This window comes from Ovis aries, chromosome 3 (genome assembly GCF_016772045.2).
Source record: "Ovis aries strain OAR_USU_Benz2616 breed Rambouillet chromosome 3, ARS-UI_Ramb_v3.0, whole genome shotgun sequence".
Lineage (NCBI taxonomy): Eukaryota > Metazoa > Chordata > Mammalia > Artiodactyla > Bovidae > Ovis > Ovis aries.
The window spans coordinates 112,496,705-112,521,685 of NC_056056.1; the positions used below are offsets into that span (position 1 = coordinate 112,496,705).

Sequence of the window (24,981 nt, forward strand, 5' to 3'; positions counted from 1 at the left end):
CTCTTTTTTTCAAATCAGTTTAAGCACTGACAGGCATGCTAATCTTTCCCATAGAAACTCTGACCTAGAATGTGAGAAATTTGGTTTGAGGGGTGTTGCTTTTTTTTCGGTTTTGGTTTTTCCTTTGAAAGAAAATGTTAGCCACGCAGTACCGTCCAGCTCTTTGTGATCCCATGGACTGTAACCCACCAGGCTCCTCTGTCCGTGGCATTTCCCAGGCAAGAATACTGGCGTTTGTAGGCATTCCCTTCTCCAAGGGATCTTCCTGACCCAGGGATTGAATGCAGGTGTCCTGCATTGCAGCAGATTCTTTATTGTCTGAGCTTTTTTTCTGTTAGCCTTCCATTTAGACACTTACATTACCAAAGACTGCTGATAAGGCTTTTAGGTTAAAATCGTAATTTTTCAAAGAAGATTGAGAGCAATTTTAGACATAAAGTTTCTGACATTATTTTGAAGTTTATGAAGTGGATTGTACTGTTACTCTTGGTCATGTGACTTGCTCTAGCCAGTTGTTTGTGAGTAGATGAGACACATGCTAACTTCTTTAATTTTTAATGTAATCCATTAGTCTTGAACTGCCTGACATGAGCAAAGCATGTTTCAAGTAGTGTCTCAGAACGAGAAAATATGTGGAGCAGACCTGAAATTGACCTTTACCCTGGAGCAATACTGCAGCTAACTTGCAGCTATAAATGTGAAAGAAGAGTAAAACATCAATGTTTCTTGTTCTAAATTACAGAGATTTTTGAAATTGTTATATAACATAACCTCACAGAGCATCTAAAGTGAATTTTAACCAACAGATTAGTGGTTCAAAGACTTAAATGCACTCTAGAACAATATGTAAACTTCTATTTAATGAAATGATAGAGATCTACAAAACAGCCAGATATCTGATAGACATTCAAATAAAATTTATATTAAAAAGAAAGTCCACTTATAAAAATCTACAGATTTCCTTGCAAAATATTTGCATATTGATTTTAAGCATTTCTTCTTACTATTATTTATCTTAAGAAAATATCCCTCCAAGAAAGTTTGGATAATAAACTTTAAGAAAGAGCATAGGCTTTGTTTTTGGCGATATTATGGACTAGGTATCTCATTGATTAACTGGCAATACAGAAATTATTAGATCAAAGAAATAAGTGAAGGCAGAAACCTAGAGAGGTGAGCAGATCCTAAAGCATGCTTTTACCCTATGGACATTTGCCAAGCCCAGTTTACATGAGATTTTCTTTATCTGATAAGAGACAAAAGCCGTGACCTGTCCTACGGACACACACAAATGGAGAGAGAGAAGCGTTCCAAGAATTACTCATTCAGTTTAAAGATGTACTAGAAAGAAGCTTCCCCCATAATAGCATATACACCCATCCCCATGTCTACATAGAAAATTTACTGTCTTAAACAGAAATAGATTTAAAACAACTTCAACTACTAAAATTTCCAAATACAGACTATAAAGTATATAAAATATATTGTTGCTGTTGTCCAGTTGCTCAGTCGTGTCCGACTCTTTGTAACCCCATGGACTGCAGCATGTCAGGCTTTCCTGACCTCCACTATCTCCCGGAGCTTGCCCAAGTTCATGTCCATTGAATTGGTGATGCCATCTAACCATCTCATCCTCTGTCATCCCCTTCTCCTCCTGCCTTCAGTTTTTTCCAGCATCAGGGTCTTTTCCAGTGAGTCAGCTGTTTGCATCAGGTGGCCAAAGTATTGGAGTTTCAGCCTCAGCATCAGTCTTTCCAATGAATATTAAAGACTGATTTCCTTTAGGATGGACTGGTTGGATCTCCTTGCAGTCCAAGGGACTCTCAAGAGTCTTCTCCAACACCACAGTTCAAAAGCATCAATTCTTTGGCACTCAGCTTTCTTTGTGTCCAACTCTCGGATCCATGAGACTTCCCTGGTGGCTCAGAGGGTAAAGCATCTGCCTACAATGTAGGAGACCTGGGTTTGATGCCTGGGTCGGGAAGATATTCTGGAGAAGGAAATGGCAACCCACTCCAGTACTCTTGCCTGGAAAATCCCGTGGACGGAGGAGCCTGGTAAGCTACAGTCCGTGGGGTCGCAAAGAGTCCGACACAACTTAGCGACTTCACCTCATCTCTCAGATCCGTATATAACTACTGGGAAAAACCATAGCTTTGACTAGATGGACTTTTGTTGGAAAAGTAATGTCTCTGCTTTTCAATACACTGTCTAGGTTAGTCATAGCTTTTGTTCCAAGGAGCAAGCATCTTTTAATTTCATGGCTGCAGTGATTTTGGAGCCCAGAAAAATAGTCTCTCCCTATTTCCATTGTTTTCCCATCTGTTCGCCATGAAGTGTTGGGACTGGATGCCATGATTTGTTTTTGAATATTGAGTTTTAAGCCAGTTTTTTCACTCTCCTCTTTCACCTTCATCAAGAGGCTCTTTAGTTTCTCTTTGCTTTCTGCCTTAAGGGCAGTATCAGCTGCCTATCTGAGGTAACTGCTATTTCTTCTGGCAGTCTTGATTCCAGCTTGTGCTTCATCCAGCCCAGCATTTCTCATGATGTACTCTACATACAAAACATGAATAAAAAATAAAAACAAGTTTGAAAAATATGTACAGAGAATAAGAAACTATAAAAAAAAGACTGTAGATATTTGAAAAAAATTGACAAGTTTAATTGTCAGTGGGCAAGTTTACTAGTCTATTTGACAGAGCAGAGATCTAGGGAGACAGAGATGATGAAATTATCCCAAATGCAACAGAAAAATAGAGATGTTAATTGATATGGAAGACATTATGAGAAAATCTAAACTAATTCGAATTATAGCTCCAGAAGAATAGGAAAGAGAAAATTGTGCAGAGGCATTGTTTGGCAAGATAATGAATGGATGAGAATTTCAAAAACTGATGAAAGACTCCAATCCACAATCCTAAAAAGTCTCTCAAATCCCAAGTGATTTAAAGAATAATAGATCCATATTTAGATACATTATAGTGACACTGTAGAACACCAAAAACAGACAAGAAAGCTATAAAAGTAGCAGAGGAAAAAAAAATTCAGATTATCCTCAAAAGTGTCTGATAACTGACTTTTCATCAATAACAATAGAGACCAAAAGGCAGTGGAATAATATCCTCCATGGGCTAAAAGAACATGACTGTCAGTCTACAATTGAATAACCAGTGGAAAGATCTTTCAAGAATGCCACAAGAATAAAGGCATTTTCAGGCAAGCAAGAGCAGAGTTTGCTGATAATAGATTCTCACCAACAGAAAGTCTAAAGAAGAAATATCTTTCTTCAGACAAAAATGAAATGATCCCAAATGGGAGGTCTGAGAGTTGAGGCTGAAAAAAAGACATTTGAAAGTGGCACATATTTGCATAAATATAAAAACTATTGATTATGCAAAACAGTAAGAACTGTTAAAATTATTTTAATATTTTAAATGAAAAATAATCATCCATATGCCTAACAGCAGGATAAGTCCAATCAAATTCTCACTTTACAGTTACTGTTCAGTAGACCTCATCAGACCAAAATGTCACCCATTTGTATTATCTCCACCTAGAATATGCCTTTAAAAGCAAAATCACTAAACATTTCCAATTTTTTGCTCTTTTCTCATCCATATGGGCAAAATTATATTAATATTTTATTGGCATTCTCATTTTAAATAACTGTACTGGTGCTGCATTTTAAGTGTTTTTTTTCACAATGACATTCTTAGTTCAAATTTGCATAATGTACCAATGAAGATGATTCACATAATCCGGCTAAGAAATTAGCATATATTTAGGAGATCATGACTTGTAATAATAAAAAATGGAATTATTACTGTTTTTCACATAACTATGAAGCATTAATGATTCCCACCACAGAAGTCTAAAAATGAAAGTTCATCATCATGAATTATGTAATTACATATTCACAGGTTAAGGACAATTAAATCTTGTTGAAAAGCTCTGCCTACTCTTTCCACCCACATGCCTATTCAAAGTTAGGTGCATGCTGTAACTTTTAATACATCTCTGGAAATAGTTAAAAGTTTATGCTCAGGTTGTTAGGGTTGACTCCTGAGTTTTAATTCAGCTCAGAGGGCACTCTAAGCGGCAAATAAATTTTTAAAAGAAGAACCCATCTCTTTCTGGTGACTACCCGACTACATATTACAAGTTCTAAATATGTTTTTCATTCCAATTTTAGGAGGGTGTATAATTATGTAAAGATGGGAAACATAGGCCACACAATCCCTTAAGGTTCTAAAATTGTGGCAGCTATAGTGCAAAGATGGTAAAGGAATTATACCTCATTTTTGCACCAAAGCTTTACTCTCTTTCCCTCAGCCCCCATGATATTATTTGAAATATACTTTCTTCTATAATATTTTCTTAATAAAACTGTAATTTCACTGCAGAATGCTCAAATGACTTTTATTTCTTTGTATCTTTTAATATATATAAGATTACATATTACTACTATAGATTATTCCAGTTAACTTTGTTCAGCTTGTATTTACATATCTATAAACTTTCTGAGAGGTCACAAGTAATTCAGTTTGTTTAAACCAGATTGTACTTTAATCCTTTGATTTAATAAGTTATCAGTTTTACCAGAACTGAGGCCCATTCTCTTTCCAGAAAAAATCTGTCAAGAATCTATATTACTCCACTCTTTCCTGAAATGAATGAGAAGAGAGCAAGAAGCCTCGCCCTGTAAACTCACAGTGTTTCAAAACGGTCCTTTCTGCCGTCCGCTGGAATGAAGGTGCCATACTCCAACAGTATCAGGCAGCCGCCATCTACCCACCCCTCCCACAAGGACAGATCCTACTGACCTAGATGACTTCTACCAGATATTCTAGGTAGTTAGTGTCTCTCCTACCCATCTAGAACACTGGTATCCAGAGGTAACAAAGCAGAGAAAAAAGCACCTACCCTGTATTCCAATAATCTCTGTCCAGTGCATTCCTGTCAGGATCATCCCTCTGTTCTAGGTCTTGCTGATGCTCCTCTCTGCTTGCTTTCAGTCAACTCCTTTGGGAACTTTACTTTCGTCTAGTATTCATGCACAGCTGAATGAGGCTCCCAGTCCCAGTCCCCTAGCCATTTCCTTTAACCACAAACCTCGGTAACCCCCTCTTAGAAATTAACTGAAATTGACACAGCCCCATTTAAGACTTTTTCTCTGAATGTCACCTCCTTTCCAGACATGGCTGAAGATTGCACCCCTACTGGTCCTTAATTGTTGATTACTTCCCACTATTTTTTGCTATCAGCCAATAGTCTTGGACCTGACATCATTTGCATTCTAACTCTCTCGTCCTTTCTTATATTGTTACAAAAATAGTACCCTATATAAACACAAGGATCTAACCTAAGAACAGGGAAAATCCTGGGAGATAATGACCTTTATTCACAAATGAAGGCAAGGAAAAGAAAGGCACTGTCGTGGGTTAAAAGAGATGCATCAGACACACCAACCAAATGCAATGTATGGACCTCTGAGTCAAACAAACCACTTCCATAGAAAGACATTAATGGGATATTCCCGGGTGGCTCAGTGGTAAAGAATCTGCCTGCCAAGCAGGAGACCAGGGATCAAGCCCTGGGTCTGGAAGATCCCCTGGAGGAGGAGATGGCAACCCACTCCAATATTCTTGCCTGGGAAATTCCACAGACAGAGGAGCCTGGCGGGCTACAGTCCATGGGGTCACAAAGAGTCGGACACGACTTAGCAACTAAACAAAAACAATAGGGAAATGTTAAGACTGACTTCATGTTCACCTCAGTTCAGTTCAGTTCAGTTGCTCAGTCGTGTCTGACTCTTTGTGACCCCATGGACTGCTGCACACCAGGCTTCCCTATCCATCACCAACTCCTGGAGCTTGCTCAAACTCATGTCTGTCGAGGTGGTGATGCCGTCCAACCATCTCATCCTCTGTCGTGACTTCATGACACATGATATTAAAGAACTGTTGTTTTAAGTGTGATCATCTATTTTGTTTAATATCTCATTTCTCTTTAATTATTTGGCTATACCTGATCTTAGCTGGAGCACATGAGATCTTTGTTGTAGCACGTAAAATCTTTAGTTGCGGGATCTACTGTTAGCATGTGGGATCTACTTAGCATGTGGGATCTACTTCCCCAGCCAAGGGTCAAACCAGGTCCCCTGCATTGGGAGTATGGAGTTTTAGCCACTGGACCACCAGGAAAGTCCCAAAATGTCTCATTTCTTAAAGAAACATATTCTAAACTATTAACTGTGCCCCCTGCTTAAAAAACAAAAAAGCTTTAAAACATGTAAGTTTCTTTTATCTACCTATAGGTGAGGCTAATGGGAATGTACTCTATAACTGTTACTTATTTTCTACCCTTAACAAAATATAATAGTTGTTTCCTCTTTATCATGTCTATAATTTTTCTGAGTAGAAGTATTCAAGTCAAAAGCAACTCATGCTACCTATTATTTGCTCCAAACCTCTGTTAAACTACTGTGAAAAGCCTAACATTACATAACCTGTGGCAAATAGATCTGATTGAGCATGTTAAAATTAACATCTTTAAATTTATATAAGACAGTCTACAAATAAAGATTACTCTAGGGATGCTAACAAGCAGTTGTACTGATCTCCTTGGCACTCACATGATTTAGCTACAAATAGAATTTGAACAGATTCCAAATGCACAACTGTCAAATTCATAAAAAGTAGCCCAAAATGTCAAGTAAAAGCTTAGGCTTTGCCTTGAATAGCACTGACATCTGAAAAGAAAATCAAAAGTATTCTGTTAATGTTTTATTTCTTTAGTGCTAATATTTGACAAGAACTAAGTACTTTTATTTCATGCACAGAAATCCCATTAGGTTACTAGTGATAATTTAGAAACTGTTTTAAGTTAGTATGACTATTAGGTCCCCAAAAATCTCAAAAATTACTTTAATCAATGTTACAAAGTTTATTAACATAAATTTGACTCACCTAAGTAGTATAGTGTAGAGGAGTTGAGCTCCAACTCTAAAATCAGACAGATCTTGATTCTAATCCTAACCATGTCATTTATAAGCTATGTGACCTCACCAAAGCTCTTTTCCTCATCTGTGAAATGGATATTTTAAAAGCCTATTTTACAGTGTTGTTATAGGAGTCATAGAAGTCAAGAAGTAGAAACTCTTACCATTACAATCTTTAGGAAATACCACATTCTATCCAATGTTACTAGCTGTATTTTCACTCCACTCAATTGATGGAAAATAACACAGGGACTAAATACTCCACCAACTTTCCTTTGATACCAAACTTCTGCATCAACTGGCCGAATTCTGAGAATCACAGATGACACGTAGATAAGCATAACTTCAGGCCACGGCAGCAGGTTTATTTCAGAGTCTGGACAATCCTCATTTCAAACGTAATGATCTCACATGTAATGTAATAACGAAAGACATCTCTTCAGCAACCAGGCGATCGACTCAATTTCAGAGTTGTGTTCTCCGTTCCAGCAAGGTTTTCCCCCAGCTCTCTTACCATACATGGAGTCAACACTCTAAGCCAGTCACCTCTTGCCAAACTCATTTCTTAAGTACAATGAGTCATAGTAAAACAAAATGTATCCCTAAGCACAGTGCATACAGCTCTTTATTTTGTAAATTTTGCCTTCCCATTTGCTTAGCAACCCAGAATATGATTTTTCATAGTTATAAAACTGACTTTTTGAACTCTTTCTCTAAAAGACATTAAATGTAGAGACTCGATGGGTTCAAGGTTTACATTTTGGAATCCTTGCAGATGATGTAGTATATTTTTATATAGTATCTTTCATGATATTTGATGATGGTTATTGACACTTAAACTGATAACTGAATTAACGATATGGCAGGCTTATCCTTACTTTATGAACTTGTGACTAAGAAGTGATTTGTATGACATTACTTTGATACTACAGAGATATCTATTTCCTGTTCAAACATGAAGCTTATCCTTTAACACTCATTTAAAACCCTCATGTGAGCCAATAATTTCAATAACTGTAAAATAATTCTAATTTAATTATTTCTGCCCTGTTCTGACATTCTTCAGTAAATTTCATTACTTGGAACACTTTGGTTATCCTGAAAAATGGTTCCTATAGGAAAGGAAAAATTAATAATAATTCTTTGCTTTCAGTTACTATTTTCAAAGTAGAGATATTTTGGGGACTAATGAGAAAAACTGAATTGGGGTTTTAGATAAGATGAAAATGTATTGATCTGGAAAGGTGGAGATTTTTAATTTTTAAAAAGTGGCTAAGTTACAAAACTGTATATTAAGTATGATAAAACCACTTCAATTAAAACTACATATTTATATAATATGTATATGCATGTATAGGGATAAATAAAGATATACAATAAACTGTTAACAGTGGTAAACATCTGGGTAGGGAATAAGGTGGTTTTCGTCTTCCTGTTTTGCATATATATACTGGGTTGGCCAGAAGTTCTATTAGTTTTTATCCATAAGACGGCTCTAGTAGCACTCGTTTTTAACTTCACTCAAAACAATTTTGTTAGCTTGTATTGTGACAGCTGTCTTATCAGCAGGCATCTTTTAAAAAACATCCAAAGTGGTGGCTAAAAAACACAAAACAACACAAAAGTGTTGTCATTGTTCTTCACTCAGTTGTGTCCAACTCTTTGTGACCCCGTGGACTGCAGCATGCCAGGCTTCCCTGTCCTTCACCATCTCCCAGAGCTTGCTCAAACTCATGTCCGTTGAATTGGTGATGCCGTCCAACTCAATGACTTTTTGTGTAGCCATTTTAATATCAAAGATGAAAGAAAAAAAAGCAACATTTTCAGCATGAGAAAACAGTGGAAGCAGTGTCAGACTTTAGTTTTTTGGGCTCCAAAATCACTGTAGATGGTGATTGCAGGGGTGAAATTAAAAGACGCTTACTCCTTGGAAGGAAAGTTATGACCAACCTAGATAGCATATTGAAAAGCAGAGATATTACTTTGCCAACAAAGGTCCATCTAGTCAAGGCTATGGTTTTTCCAGTGGTCATGTATGGATGTGAGAGTTGGACTGTGAAGAAAGCTGAGCGCTGAAGAACTGATGCTTTTGAACTGTGGTTTTGGAGAAGACTCTTGGGAGTCCCTTGGACTGCAAAGAGATCGAACCAGTCCATCCTAAAGGAGATCAGTCCTGGGTGTTCATTGGAAGGACTGATGCTGAAGCTGAAACTCCAGTACTTTGGCCACCTCATGCGACGAACTGACTCATTGGAAAAGACTCTGATGCTGGGAGAGACTGGGAGCAGGAGGAGAAGGGGATGGCAGAGCATGAGATGGCTGGATGGCATCACCGACTCGATGGACATGAGTTTGAGTGAACTCCAGGAGTTGGTGATGGACAGGGAGGCCTGGCGTGCTGCGATTCATGGGGTCGCAAAGAGTCAGACAAGACTGAGCGACTGAACTGAAGTGAACTGAACTGATGCTTTATTGTTTCAAGAAAGGTAAAAACACACAAAAAGATGTGTTCAGTGTATGCAGACAGTACTATGACTGATTCAGCGTGCCACAAGTGGTTTGCAGGGCTTCTCTGGTGGCTCGGTGGTAAAGAGTCTGCCTGCTAATGCAGGAGATGCGGGTTCGGTCCCTGATCTGGGGGGATCCCACATGCTGTGCAACAGTTGAGCCTGTGTGCCACTATTACTGAGGCTGTGTCCTACAGCTCGGGAGCCACGACTACTGAAGACTGCGTGCCCTAGAGCCCGTGTTCCACAAGAGAGAAGCCTGCACACCACAACTAGAGAGTGGCCCCTACTTGGTGCACCTAGAGAAGGGACCCAGCACAGCCATAAGTAAGCAAACAAATAAAATATTTTTTAAAAGTGGTTAGTGAAGTTTCATGCTGGAGCCTTCTCACTGGATGATGCTCCACAGTCAGGTAGACCAGTTGAAGTTAATAGTTATCAAATCAAGACATTAATTGTGAACAGTCAGCATTACAACACATGAGAGATAGCTGACTCAAAATATCCAAATCAAGTGCCGAAAATCATTTGCACCAGCTTGGTTGTGTTCATCACTTTGATGTTTGGGTTCCACATATGTCAAGTGAAAAAAACTTTCTTGACTATTTCCACATGCTATTCTCTACTTAAACGTAACAAAAATGTTCTGTTTTAAAAACAAATTGTGATGAGCAATGAACGTGGAATAAATACTGTACAGTAATGTGGAATGGAAGAGATCCTGGGGTAAGCAAAATGAACCACCACCAACCACACTGAAGTCCGATCTTCATCTGGAAAAGATGATGATGTATATATGGTGGGATTGGAGCTCTGTTATAAGCTCCTTCTGGAAAATCAAATGATTACTTCCAACAGGTACTGCTCCCAATTAGACCCACAGAAAGCAGCACTTAGCAGGAAGCGTCTGGAATTAGTCAAAAGGAAAAGCACGCTTTTCCTTCAGGATAGCTCAAGACAACGTTTCTTTGATGACCAGGCAAAAGCCGTTATAGCTTGACGGGGAAGTTCTGATCCCTTGGCCGTGTGCACCGGGCATTGCACCTTCAGATGTCCACTTATTTCTTTTTAAAATTCTCTTCGTGGAAAAAATTTAAGTTCCCTGGAAGATTGTCAAAGGCACCTGGGACAGTTCTTTGCTTGAAAAGATAAAGAGTTTTGGGAAGATGAAAGTTAAAGTTGTCTGAAAAATGGCAGAAGGCTGCGGGACAAAGGGTTTCCCTGTTAGCTCAGCTGATAAAGAATCTGCCTGCAACGCAGAAGACCCCAGCTCAATCCCTGGAGAAGGGATACCCACTCCTGTATTCTTGGGCTTCCCTGGTGGCTCAGATGGTAAAAAATTTGTCTGCAATGCAGGAGACCTGGGTTTGATCCCTGGGTTGGGAAGATCTCCTGGAGGAGGGGATGGCAACCCACTCCAGTATTCTTGCCTGGAGAATACCCATGGACAGAGGAGCCTGGCGGGCTACAATCCATGGGGTCTCAAAGGGTCAGACATGACTGAGCGACTAGGCATAGCACAGCACAGTGAAACAAAACCGTGAATATGTTGTTCAATAAAGTTCTTGGTAAAAGTGACAAATGTGTCTTTTATTTTTAAATGAAAATGTTAATTTACATTATTTTTAATAAAATGAAGGAACTTTTTAGACAGCCCAATAGATCCAACATTCTACTTTTCAAGTACTACGTTTATAATGACAAAAGCTTATTTTTTTTAAAAAAAAATCACTATTTCCTACTGAGCCCACATACAGCTTCTGAACAATCATCAACACAAGTCTATGCTTTCCAGCTTGGGAGGTTGCCAGGGCACCAGCCGAGCTGGTTATTTCTTCAGAGCCTCTCCTTGCCTGCGGATTTCCTTGGTCTGTGCCTCATACCTGTGGCTGAGAAGGGCATTAGCACCAGCCCAGCACAGACTTTTCACCTTAGCAGTCATCACTAATTAACAACGTCTTTGTCTCTTGTTTGCCTTTGGGCAGAAATTCTGTTTCTCCCTTTAGATTTGTTAATGTCTGTTTCCTTTGTTTAGACGCTCCCTTACCTGGCTCTTAAAATAGTAATATGGTTCTTTTAGAACTTTAGTGAAGAGTAACTTCTATTTTTATTTCTGCCACCTTCTGTATGTAAGTTGAAAGAGCATTTTATTTAATTAGTGATTTGGGGAGATGGAAATAAAATCCACTGCATTCTTGCCATATTTTTCAAATCTACCTATCCACAACAGATTATGTTCTGATCTGTTTCTCATTCTCAAACTCGTGTGAACCAAGCCCATGCTTACCTTCTAGATGGAGGTCTGGAGTCTCAGATGGTAAAGAATCTGCCTGCAATGCCAGAGACCTCGCTTTGATCCCTGGGTCAGGAGGACCCCTGAAAAGGAATTGGTAACCCACTCCAGTATTCTTGCCTGGAGAATTTCAGGGACAGAGGAGCCTGGTGGGCTACATGGGATCTCAAAGAGTCAGACACGACTGAGTGATTAACCCTGTCTGAGGCCTAAACTTTCCTCTTTCCACTGTTGACCACACTGAGTGTGAAGTGGTGACTCTGCCTAAGTTAATCTGTCCTGCAAACTGGAAATTTCCATTGGTATGTCATCTCCCATGTGGACTTGAGGAGGAGTATTGAAAATCTTGGTTGTGACTGTACACTGAACTCATATTGTCCAAGCAGCTTTATCAGTAAGAAGGTGTATTCTTGTTGTTGTTGTTGTTTTTTCCCTCTCTCTGGCTCCCTATCAATTGGTTCTGAATTCAGAAGAAAGTTAAGACATGTAAGCACCTATCACTGCCTAATCCCCATTACATTACTGATAGGACGATTCTATCCAAAAATGGCTGTTTAATAAGAACTTTGGTCTTGGAAATAAAATCTTACCAGCCTGACAATAAGGGAATAAAGGATCCCAGGAAAGAACGATAGCAATTATCAGAGGATCAGTAAAACAGGAATTTGTTCTTTATTCGTGAATTCCTACTGTGTATTAGGCAGTGGTCTAAGTGGAAGTTTAAAGAGTTAGAATACTTTAAACAAAAGTTCCCTGGTACTTGACTGTTGTGAGTTTTGAATTGTTATCATGATCAACAGCCAAGCAATGTTTTTTATCCAAAGACAATGTGATTCATTCAATAGAATAATCATAACATTTGGGCGCTAATTACTTATCAATCAAGAAATTCCCATAAAATATCCAACTGAATCATCAAAACAAATCTGTGAGACAGAACAGAATAGTCTAGGTTACACTTCAGTTGAAAAACAAGTCAGTGGTTTAACAACACAGCTTTATTTCTTGTTCCAAAAAATTGGCTTTGGCTGCAGACAACTGTTCTCCACATGGTGACATAATAATCCAGACTCAACCTTGTGGGATCACCATCTTAACATGAGTCTCCTTCTGTGATTGCCCCAGTAGGGGAAGAAAGACTGGGAATTTCATACGGGGCCTTTCATGCCCTCATTCTAAAATAGACACATATCAGTTCCACAATATTTCATTGGCCAGACTGAGTCACATGGCCCCATCCAATTGCAGGATACACAGTCAATCCACTGAGTACCCAGAGGGAAAGAGAAAGGAATGCTAATTAACACCAGCAATGAATACCATTAACTGTGGTGGTGGTTTAGTCACTAAGTCGTGTCCGACTCTTGGCAACCCTATGGCCTGTAGTCTGGGGTTGTAGTCTTGCAACCCCTCTGTGGGATTCTCCAGGCAAGGATACTGGAGTGGGTTTCCATTTCCTTCTCCAAGGGATCTTCGCTACCCAGGAATCGAACCCTGGTCTCCTGCATTGCAGGCAGATTCTTTACCAACTGAGCTACAAGAAAAGCCCATTAATAGCTATTATTAATAGTTTTAATAGCATTGATGGTAATAATAGTCAAGAGGATACTCTCATTCCAGAGCTTGTGCCTAAACTCTATCCTATATAACCTCTCAATATCACATTGGAAGCCTGGCAGAACCTAGCTATCACTGGAAGATATTTAATTCAATTCCCTTAAATTCAGTTCAATTCAAGTCAGCATACATTTACTGAATGCTATCTTTGTGTCAGGCATTGCAGTTCTATATGGAGAAGGTTTAGATTATTTGACCATATAAATCTGTTCCTATAGGTATAAACAAATAGAACAGCTGTGATGGTTAATTTTATACGTCAACTTGACTGTGCCAGAGTGCCTAGATATTCTGTCAAACTTAACTCTGGATGTTTTTGTGAAGATGTTTCTCAGTGAGATCCACATTTAAACTGATGGGCTTTAAAGAAAGCAGATTTCCCTCCATAATGTGGGTGGGCCTCATTTGATCTGTTGAGAGGCTTAATAGAACAGAAACCAACCTCCTCCAAGTGACAAGGAATACTGCCAGCAGACTACTTTTGGACTTGAACTTCAATTCCTCTCTGAGTCTTCACAATTGCTTGAACCAATTCCTTAAAATAAATCTCTCTCTCTCCCTCTCTCTCTCTCTCTCTCTCTCTCTCTATATATATATATATATATATATATATATATATATATATATATAAAACAAGATCCTATGTAAGCTCTATTTTGATTTCAGATTTAAAAAAAGCAAAATCCTAGAATAACGTACAGAAATAAGCCAATATTTATTATATTTTCTTTTTTTATATATTGCATTTTCTTTTTTTTTGGCCCTGCTGCATGGCTTTCGGGATCTTAGTTCCCTGACTAGGGATTGAACCTGGACCCTGGTAGTGAAAATTTCAAGTCCTAACCATTAGACAACCAGGGAATTCCCTATATTTTCTGTAACACAAGAAATTAAAAACAAAAAACCTCTATTATAAAATACATAGATTTTTGCAAAAATCTTACCAGACTGAAAAAACAGCCAAAACAATCTGCCACATATAGGCCTTAGAATGTGGTTTTATAGTCTGTCTTCTTAAGGGAATGTTCCAATTAACTTCACAAATTCAGTGTTGTGAGAATGTGTGGCTAGGTGTTAATTATCATTTTAGAAGAAATTCAGTTCTACACTGCTGAGATGCTAAGTCTCCAATTATAATTTGTTCTCCTGTACAAGATATTGTTTCTGAAGTATTTAGTTGCCCCCTGCTGGTCACACAAATTTTAGATTTCCTAAAAAATGTATTTTTCATAAATTGCATATGATGATAAACTTCTAAAGAGATGCATTGAACTTTTCACCTAATGAATTCACCATAGGTTTCCAGTGCTCAGCTGAGATAAGTTGACCCATAGTTCTCTTAAGCATGATCCTCTTCTTTCTTTCATGTCATATTTTATGTCCCTTTAAATCCTTTTTGGAACCAAATGGGAATAATATCAAATTGAGAGGCATTAAAAAGCACTTGTTCTAGAATCTTAGAAGCTGTTTTTTTTTTTCTATCTCTGCTACTATCTCTCTGGCTAATCTTAGACAAGACATTTTAATTTCTCGATGCTTACTTCTTCATCTGCAATTTGAAGTATAACTGACCTGTCATAAACTGTACATATTTAAAGTATAAATTCCATAAGCTTTGACCTATGTATACAGCCGTGACAGCATCCTCTTGATCACGACAGAGAGCGTATCTATCGCTCCCCAGTGTGTTTTCATGACACTTGGTATTTCCTTCCTCCCTCCTCCTGCCCCTCCCATCCTTCTCCTGTCCTCAAGGACTGATGTGTTTCTCATCACTATAGATTAGACTGCATTGTTTCAGAGAAAAACAGAAATGGTAGGCTCAATCGTTTAAGTGACTGAAGGGAAATGTGTAAACACTTAAATTCTTTTAAACTTGAAACTTGCTGTTTGAACCCTGAGAGAGCCCTGTGATGCGGGGGATAGGGCCCTTAACTTCAGAGCAACCAGACATGAGCTTGGGTCTCAGCTCTGTCGTTCACTAGCTGTTATGACCTTGGCAAATGACTCAGTATCCTGGCGCTCACAGTTTCCCCACATTTAGAGGAAGGGACAATAATACCATCTGTCCTCAAAAAGACACAGCAATTAGCTCAGTGCCAGGCCTGTTCAAACAATGTACTCAACCAACTAAAGACGGTCACCTACCTTTAGACATTTCAGAGTCCTGACTCACATTTTAGGAGAAGGAAGTGAGAACTCCGACCGTGCAGACAGTGCAATCTTAAGGCAACAGTTCTAGACGTTTTAAGTGAAGATTTCAGTAATTCACTGAGCTACGCATGGTGTCCTTGTGAGTCTGACTTAAGTGCTTTTGACGAGCGCACCGCTGGCTTTTCTTCCTCGTAACTCTTCCCCCAAGCGTCCTGTGTCCCCCTGGTGCCGTCGTTCTATCCATACCATCCCCACACGTAGGGCCTGACAATCACTGGTTTGGCAAATGACTTGGCCAAAGTAGAGTGAATGGTCATCACGTCAGATGACAGGCGCTGAAAAAAGAGAGAGAACTGAAGAAAACGAGTCATTATTTGGTGACAAGTGTTCTTTACTAGTTTTCTTCTCTATTTTTAAATACTTCTGTCACTCTTGAGCCACTATACTTTACCAGGCTTACTTGATAAAGCTCTCTCTCTCTACAACAGAAACTAACTTCCACTTGCTAGCCCAGCCCAGGGTAAGTTCTGGCTTTATGAAGGAGGGAGTATCTCACAAAACTCTTCTGTGCCTTTTTTTTTTTTTTAATGTGTTTATTTCTGGCTGTGCTGGATCTTCATTGCTGGGTGGGGGCTCCTCTCTGGCTGCAGTGAGCGGGCTTGTCATTGCAGGGGCTCCTCTGGGGAGCCTGTCAGGCTCTAGGGGGGCATGTGGGCTCCGCAGCTGTGGCTCGCAGGCTCTAGAGCACAGGCTCAGCATAGTCGTGGTGCACGGACTTAGCTGCTCTGAGGTGTGTGGGACCTCTTTGGACCAGGGATTGAACCCGCGTCTCCTGCATTGGCAGGTGCACTCTTTACCACTGAGCCACCAGGGAGGCCCGTCCCGTGCTTTCTTTCATGAAGTCTTCAGTTCAGTCCAGTCGCTCAGTTGTGTCCAACTCTTTTCGACCCCATGAATCACAGCACACCAGGCCTCCATGTCCATCACCAACTCCCGGAGTTCACTCAAACTCATGTCCATCGAGTCGGTGATGCCATCCAGCCATCTCATCCTCTGTCGTCCCCTTCTTCTCCTGCCCCCAATCCCTCCCAGTATCAGGGTCTTTTCAAATGAGTCAACTCTTTGCATAAGGTGGCCAAAGTATTGGAGTTCCAGCTTCAACATCATTCGACTGGTTGGCTCTCCTTGTAGTCCAAGGGACTCTCAAGAGTCTTCTCCAACACCACAGTTCAAAAGCATCAATTCTTCAGCGCTCAGCTTTCTTCACAGTCCAACTCTCACATCCATACCTGACCACTGGAAAAACCATAGCCTTGACTAGACGGACCTTTGTTGGCAAAGTAATATTTCTGCTTTTGAATATACTATCTAGTTGGGTCATAACTTTCCTTCCAAGAAGTAAGTGTCTTTTTAATTTCATGGCTGCAGTCACCATCTGCAGTGATTTTGGAGCCCCCCAAAAATAAAGTCTGACACTGTTTCCACACCTATTTCCCATGAAGTGATGGGACCAGATGCCATGATATTAACTTTCTGAATGTTGAGCTTTAAGCCAACTTCATGAAACAGTGTCATGAAGTCTTAGCATTGCTTTATTAAAGATAGTCCAGAGAAATTATATGAGGTGGAGGGACGTGTCTCCTGCTTACTGTCCCTCCTATTTTGCAATGTTCTACCTATATAGGTTTATTCATTCCCTCTTCCTTAACCTGACTTCCTTCCAGGAATTAGAGCCTATGACTATAACTTACGGGTAGTTGATTTTGGACAGAGATCCCAATGAGTAAGAGTGGAAAAACTGGAAAACTAAATCATGGAAGGAGGGAAAGCCAATTCAAAGCTAGATGACTAACCTAGACATTTCTGCAGGCAACCAGGGTTCAGTTTTCTAGATCTCCAAATAGTATTCTAGAATTCATCTAGAACTGTCTGCCTGAGTGAAGGGGAGGGCAGCATTTATCTACTAGTTTCCACCCCGCATTGTCCAGTGTGGCAGATAGACCCTAAGGTCTATTGATCCCTGCCTTCTGGTATTAGTGCCCTTCTTTAAGCTCCTATCCCTGTATGTAGGTGGAGCCTGTGAATTGCTTCCAGCCAATTGTTGTCATTGTTCAGTCACCAAGTCGTGACCGATTCATTTGTGACCCCATGGACTGCAGCAAACCAGGCTTCCCTGTCCCTCACCATCTCCCGGAGTTTGCCCAAGTTCATGTCCACTGAATTGGTGATGTCACCCAGCCATCTCATCCTCTTTCACCCTCTTCTCCTTCTGCCTTCAATCTTCCCCAGCATCAGGGCTTTTCCAATGAGTCAGCTCTTTGCATCAAGTGGCCAAAGTACTGGAGCTTCAGCTTCAGCACAGTTCTTCCAAAGAGTATTCAGGTTTGATTTCCTTCAAGATTGACTGGTTTGATCTCCCTGCTTGGTTATAGGGCATTACTCCCATAATAACATTACATGGCAGATGCGATGGGATACCTCACTCCCATCATTGTGTTACATTCAGAAAGAATTTATCTCATGGGCAGAATTGCACTTTCTCACATTGCTGCCACTTTGAAGACACAAGTTGCTATGTTTTGAACTGCCTATAGAGAGAACCGCATGGCAAGGAACTCAGGTGGCCTCTGTAAGTGGTGGACAGCCTCCGGCTGACAGCCAGCAAAGCCTCTGAAACGCCCAGTCCAACAATGGCAAGGAAATGAATTCTCCCAACAACCTAGAGTGTGGGAGCTGGTTCTTCTTCACTTGAGCTTCCGCATGGAAACACAACCTAATCAAATGTTCAATGTGAGACCCCAAAGTGGAGACTCCAAGTAAGCTGTGCCTGCACTCTTGACCCACAGAAACAAGACATAATATGTGTTGTTTTAAACTGGTAAGTTTATGGGGTTGGTTACATAGAAATAGAAGGCTAATACAGATTTTAGTACCTAGTAGTGGGATGCTAATGTAACAAATACCTAAAAATGTGTCTGTGGTTTTGCAACCAAGTGATGGGTGGAAACTGGAAGGATGTTGAAGAGCATGAGAGAGAAATTTAATCACCTTGACTGGGGTCACTGTGACTACCAGGAGAAATACGGACACTGAGGGTACTATGAAGATCTCAGAGAGGAGCCCGGTATCGGAAACTAGAGGAAGGCGAATGCTTGCACTGTGGTGACAGAACCCTCAGTGAGATTGCCTCCTGCAGCTATGTTGAAAGCGAAACGTGTAAGTGTGAATTTTGTTATATATAGTTAAGGTGAGTTCAAAGCAAAGTACTAGAGGTGACACTGTTTGTTTTTGGTACATATAGCAAAATGCAAAATGTCAGAGAGAAAGAGAGAGAGAATATAGCAGAAATATTGTTAAATTAAAAAGGATCAGGACTTGATGATTTTGAAAATCTTCATCTACCCCAGGTGGTTAAAAAATATTAATCCTAAGAAGTAGCTTCTGAACACTGTCAGGAAATCCTGCTCTAGAGAAAAATACCCAGGAAGTAACTCTGCAACATGTTGTTAAAACTTCAAAGAGATCAAAAGGTCACTGGTTTGCAGTCACACCAAAGACCATTTTAAGAGATAAAGGGTGTCTCAGATCCTCTCTTCCCAGATGGCGTTACTGGTAAAGAACCCACCTGCCAATGCAGGAGACGCAAGAGACGTGGGTTCAATCCCTGGGTCAGGAAGATCCCCTGGAGCAGGTAATGGCAACTCATTCCGGTATTCTTGCTTGGAGAATTCCATGGACAGAGGAGCCTGGCAGGCTACAGTCCACAAGGCCACAAAGAGTTGAACATGACTGAAGCAGCTTAGCAGGCACACAGATCCTCTCATTCGAAGAGCCTCTAAGAAGTTCAAAGGTGCTATTCCTCCACGTTAGGCTCTCAGCAGTAGCCACAGGTAGAGACTATTTGTCTGAAGCAGTCTATGCATTGTGCGGTTTCTGTCTCAAAGAGTGAACTCCATGCCAACTTGGAATGAGAAGGACAAGGAGGTAAAAAACAAAAGGACGCTGTTGGATCCTCTAAATTTTACTGGCAAGTTGTAGACCGATGAATCTGCTCATCCTCATCCATGAACACACACTCCCATCCAGGAAGAAGACAGGTTGACTTTGAGGGCTGAACCAAGAACCCAGGGGGTTCCGCCAAGAACCACGAAGGACTATTTTCAAGCCAAAGAACCTAATCAAGGAAACTCCCAATGTTCACCTAGCTGTATTTCAAAATTGCAATGGACCAGGGACTCTTTTTAGCCTTTCATTTTTTCCCCCTTTATAAACTAGAATGTCTATCAGTAATGTTATTAATACACCTGTCCCAGCATTGAATGTTGGGCTTGCTGGAAGCAGATAACTGATTTCTTTAGTTTCATACTAAAGTGCACAGAAGAGGAATTGTGCTCAGGTACTATCACTTTTTCTGAGTCCGCTCGAAACTGGCAGCCTTCCAAGCCACCCCAAGTATCGCGTATGATGGCTCACGGCGCCTTTTTCTTAGTGATAGGATGCCGTTCTCCTCCTTCTCCCCTCCAGCCTTCCATCAGTGGTTTCTATTGGCTGAACCTAATCAGTTATATAAGTTATATTCTTACTTCGTTAAATTTTGAGACAATGTCTGCCAAATACCCAAGTCTGAATACTATAGTTTGTCTGTCTCATTCTTTCAAGTAAAAATGATGTTCCATATAAAAAGTGGCTTGTTCAGCTCACAGCTTGATTACATAAATCCTTTTCCTTGAGACAACCATTGTTCTTTGGTATGCAGCAGGAATGCTTTATGCATTCTGCCTCACAGAACTTCTGAAAGACATGTGATCAAGGATTCAGATTTAACAAAGTTAATAATTTTTACTGTTTTATCAAGCATATTCTTAAATTCTCTTTTTTTACTGTAGTACAATCATTCCTTAGTATCTGTGGGGGTGGTTCCAGGACGCCCTGCAGCTGCTAAAATCTGAGGGTGCTCGAGTCTCTTATATTAAATGGCATAGTATTTGCATATAACCTATGGAATAGCTTCCTGTATATTTTAAATCATCTCTGGATTACTTATAACATCTAACACAGTGTAAATACTATGTAAATGGTTGTTGGAGCAGCAAATTCAAGTTTTGCTTTTTGGAACTTTTCAAAAGAAAAAACTTTAAAAATTTCAGTTCTTGGTTGATTGAATCTGTGGGAATACAGACAGGCTGATGACTGTATACAGCAATGAAGAACGCAATGACTACTCGCAGCTTGGTATCACTGCTTTGATTTCTGTTAAGGCACTAACCATTTTACCCAGCGCTGCCTTTGTATCATGGTGCAAATATCAACACAGTAAGGGGGGCAAATTATGTCTTAGTACTATTGTGAAAATAGTTCTGACATTGTAGGTAGTTTCCTAGGGACTCCATGGGGTCTGCAGGCCACGTTTTGAAAGCCACCAGTCAAAAACAAATCTAAATTCTAAGTGGTAGCAATTCATTTTTTTGCAAATTTTACCCCTCTGAGTCAAGTCTGTGCTGTTATAAACAATCCTGGCCTAACTTGTTTTCTCATCGACCTTTTCTGCTTGCTAGGAAGCATGACCCATCATATTCTGTTCTTGGTTCCAGCTCAGTTCCCCATTTCTAACCCTCCATTCTTCTTGCCAAAGTAAAGATTTCTTGCCTCCATTTTTATCTACCTAATCAAATCCCACATTAACCTTCTAATGATTTACATTTCAATTATTTTGATCTTATTCCAGGAATCAACCTAGCCCTTCAGGGTAGAATTTTATTCATCCGTTTATTTCACTTATACATTTATTGATTAATTTATTTAATCAATGAATCAAGTAAGTTCATTCACTTTAAAATGAGTTTTCTGCAAACCTACTATTTCATTCGTTAGATGGCATTTGGTTTTGTCTTTAAAGGGAGAGATGATTTGAAGAAATGAAATGAAAGTTAAGGTTTCTCGAAGTATGTATAAGAAATAATAATAGATTTATGGAGGTAAAAAAAAAAACCCTCCTCCTTGTTTGGGGAAAGGCAAGGAGGAGGATGCCGAAAGTAGAGTTATTAAGACAAGGCCAGAAAGTTAGTATATGGTCATCGTGTGAAGGTATTGAATGCCTGGAGTTCATTTGGTAAGCAATGGGGAGCTACCAGGGACGTTTCAATAGAGGCAGAGGTAATGGGGTGAAACAAGCGCAGGCATTATTTGCTTAAGATTGTTTGGCAGCTATAGATGAAAAGAATTTAGTGGAGGAAAGAGACTTGAGACAAGAAAAACAGGTTGGAGGCCTGAGCTAGGGTGGTGGCCCTAGAAATGGAGATGAGTGGAGATGGATTTTGAGAAGAATGAGGAAGTAAGTTCAGTAGGTGGTGGGGAGGGAGATGTGGTTTTCAAAAATGACTCGTGTTTCAAGCATGGGAGGAGGTGATGCTCTTCAAAGAAACCAGGAAGTCAAAAAAAGAAACGGTTTGTATCAGGCAAGATGATAAATTCAGTTCTTTACCTGTGGGGAACTTAATTTTATAGCACTTAAAAGAACTGGAACCTGACAAATAGTAGAAGATTATGGTTATGCTAGACCGGCTTTATAATTGTCTCTTTGCAATATAAATGTAAATGGGAAAATGAAAAATGCAGTCAGTATTTTAGTTCTCTGTAGTTTCTCTTTAGACAAATATAGCAGGAATCTATAGCTTTTCTGTGGTCCAAATATCACAAAGATATCACTCATAAAATGATATATATTTCTTAAATGATTTGCAAGTGTTATTTATCATGCTAAACTGAATGTCAGTTAATCCTTGCAACAGCTCTTAGACATTATTATCTGGATTTGCATAAGAAAAATCAAGGCACAAAGAGATTAAACAACTTCTCCAAGTTCAAACAGGAAGTGATGGAATGAGCTTGAAACCAGGTTCTGTGCAGTTTCGAAGTCCTTGTTTCTTCTCCTCTGCATAGCGAAAGTATTTATGTGCCTTTCCTCCATTTTCCTTTTCACAGAACAAAAAGGGAATTGTGCCTTTTAACATGGACCATTGGTTGTTACTATATGATTGTATCCAGAGATTCCTTAACTCCATCTTAGGAGATCTGTGGTAAAGAATCCACCTGCTAATACAGGAGACACAAGAGACGTGGGTTGAATCCCTGGGTCAGGAAGATCCTCTGGAGGAGGGCAAGGCAACCCACTCCTGTAATCATGCCTGGAGAATCCCATGGACAGAGGAGCCTGGCAGGCTACAGTCCATAGGATTGCAGAGTCAGACACGACTGAGTGCGCGCGCGCACACACACACACACACACACACACACACACACACACAAAGATCTGTCTTAGGAAAGTATCCTGCTCAGGGGGCTCTCGCTTTTTATTTTATTTCCAGCTTTATTGAGATATAATTGACATACATCATGGAATAAGTTTAAGGTATACAGCAAATGGTACATATATTGTGGTACAATATATTACACGTATTATGGTAATGTTTAGCTAGAATCCATTATCTCATATGGATAAAAGAAAGAGAATAAACAGAAAAAATATTCTTCCTTGTGACAACTTTTAAAATTTACTCTCAGCAACTTTCCTATACATCACACAGCAGTCTTAACTATAGCGTTCATGCTGTACCTCACATCCCTAGTACTTATTTATCTTGTAAGTGGAAGACACCACCCTTACGGCAGAAAGCGAAGAAGAACTAAAGAGCCTCTTGATGAAAGTGAAAGGGGAGAGTGAAAAAACTGGCCCAAAATAGGTCACTACAGAGTATTGAGTGGAGTTCCCTGCGCCATAGAGTAGGTCCTTATTAAGTCATTCAGTCGTGTCCGACTCTTTGCGGCCCGTGGATTGTAGCCCACCAAGCTCCTCATCCATGGGATTCTCCAGGCAAGAATACTGGAGTGGGTTGCCATTTCCTTCTCCAGGAGATCTTCCCGACCCAGGGATCGAACCCAGGTCTCCCACATTGCCGGCAGACGCTTTAACCTCTGCACCACCAGGGAAGCCCAATTATTTATTTTATATATGTGTGTGTGCTAAGTCTCTTCAGTCCTGTCTGACTCTTTGCTGCCCTATGGACTGTAGCCCGCCAGGCTCCTCTGTCCATGGGATTCTCCAGGCAAGAGTACTGGAGTGGGTTGCCATGCCCTCCTCCAGGGGATCTTTCCCACTCAGGGATCAAACTTGCATCTGTTGAGTCTCCTGCACTGGCCTGTGAGTGCTTTACCACTGGAGCCCTGGGGAAGCCCATGTTATGCATAGCAGGGTGTGTGTGCCGCACTTCCCCAGTGGGTCCAGTGGTAAAGAACCTGCCAGCCAAAGCAGGAGACTCAGCAGAACATGGGTTTGATCCCTGGGTTGGGAAGATCACCTGGAGGAGGGCATGGCAACCCACTTCAGTATTCTTGTCTGGAGAATCCCATGGACAGAGTAACGTGGCAGGCTATAGTCCATAGAGTCACAAAGAGTTGGACACAGCTGAAACAATATAGCACACCACAGATTCAGTATTGATATCCCAACTTCCCCATTCCCCCCCTTTTCCCCCAGTTACTATGAATTTGCTTTCTACATCTGTGACTCTATTTCTGTTTCATGAATAAGTTCAATTGTACCATTTTTTTTTAGATTCCACATGTAAGCATATATTTAAGGACTGGAAAAGGTCAGTTTTCCTTCCAATCCCAAAGAAAGGCAATGGCGAAGAATGCTCAAACTACCACACAATTGCACTCATCTCACACGCTAGTAAAGTCATGCTCAAAATTCTCCAAGCCAGGCTTCAGCAATACGTGAATCATGAGCTTCCAGATGTTCAAGCTGGTTTTAGAAAAAGCAGAGGAACCAGAGATCAAATTGCCAACATCCGCTAGATCATGGAAAAAGCAAGAGAGTTCCAGAAAAACATCTATTTCTGCTTTATTGACTATGCGAAAGCTTTTGACTGTGTGGATCACAATAAACTGCAGAAAATTCTGAAAGAGATGGGAATACCAGACCACCAGACCTGCCTCTTGAGAAACCTATATGTAGGTCAGGAAGCAATAGTTAGAACTGGACATGGAAGAACAGACTGGTTCCAAATAGGGAAAGAAGTACGTCAAGATGTATATTGTCACCTTGCGTATTTAACTTCTATGCCGAATACATCATGAGAAATGCTGGGCTGGAAGAAGCACAAGCTGGAATCAAGATTGCCGGGAGAAATATCAATAACCTCAGATATGCAGATGACACCACCCTTGTGGCAGAAAGTGAAGAAGAACTAAAAAGCCTCTTGATGAAAGTGAAGGAGGAGAGTGAAAAAAGTTGGCTTAAAGCTCAACATTCAGAAAACGAAGATCATGGCATCCGGTCCCATCACTTCATGGGAAATAGATGGGGAAACAGTGGAAACAGTGCCAGACTTTATTTTTTGGGGCTCCAA

The 24,981-nt window shown here is 40.2% G+C and overlaps 1 long non-coding RNA gene across 1 annotated transcript; it reads right to left on the reverse strand.

Moving 5' to 3' along the window:
- Positions 1 to 902: 902 nt before the first annotated feature.
- Positions 903 to 15,913, reverse strand: LOC132659516 (uncharacterized). Its single transcript, XR_009600054.1, has 2 exons — positions 15,566 to 15,913; positions 903 to 2,553 (listed from the first exon to the last, which is right to left on the reverse strand). It is a non-coding gene; the product is annotated as an uncharacterized LOC132659516 (long non-coding RNA).
- Positions 15,914 to 24,981: the final 9,068 nt, after the last annotated feature.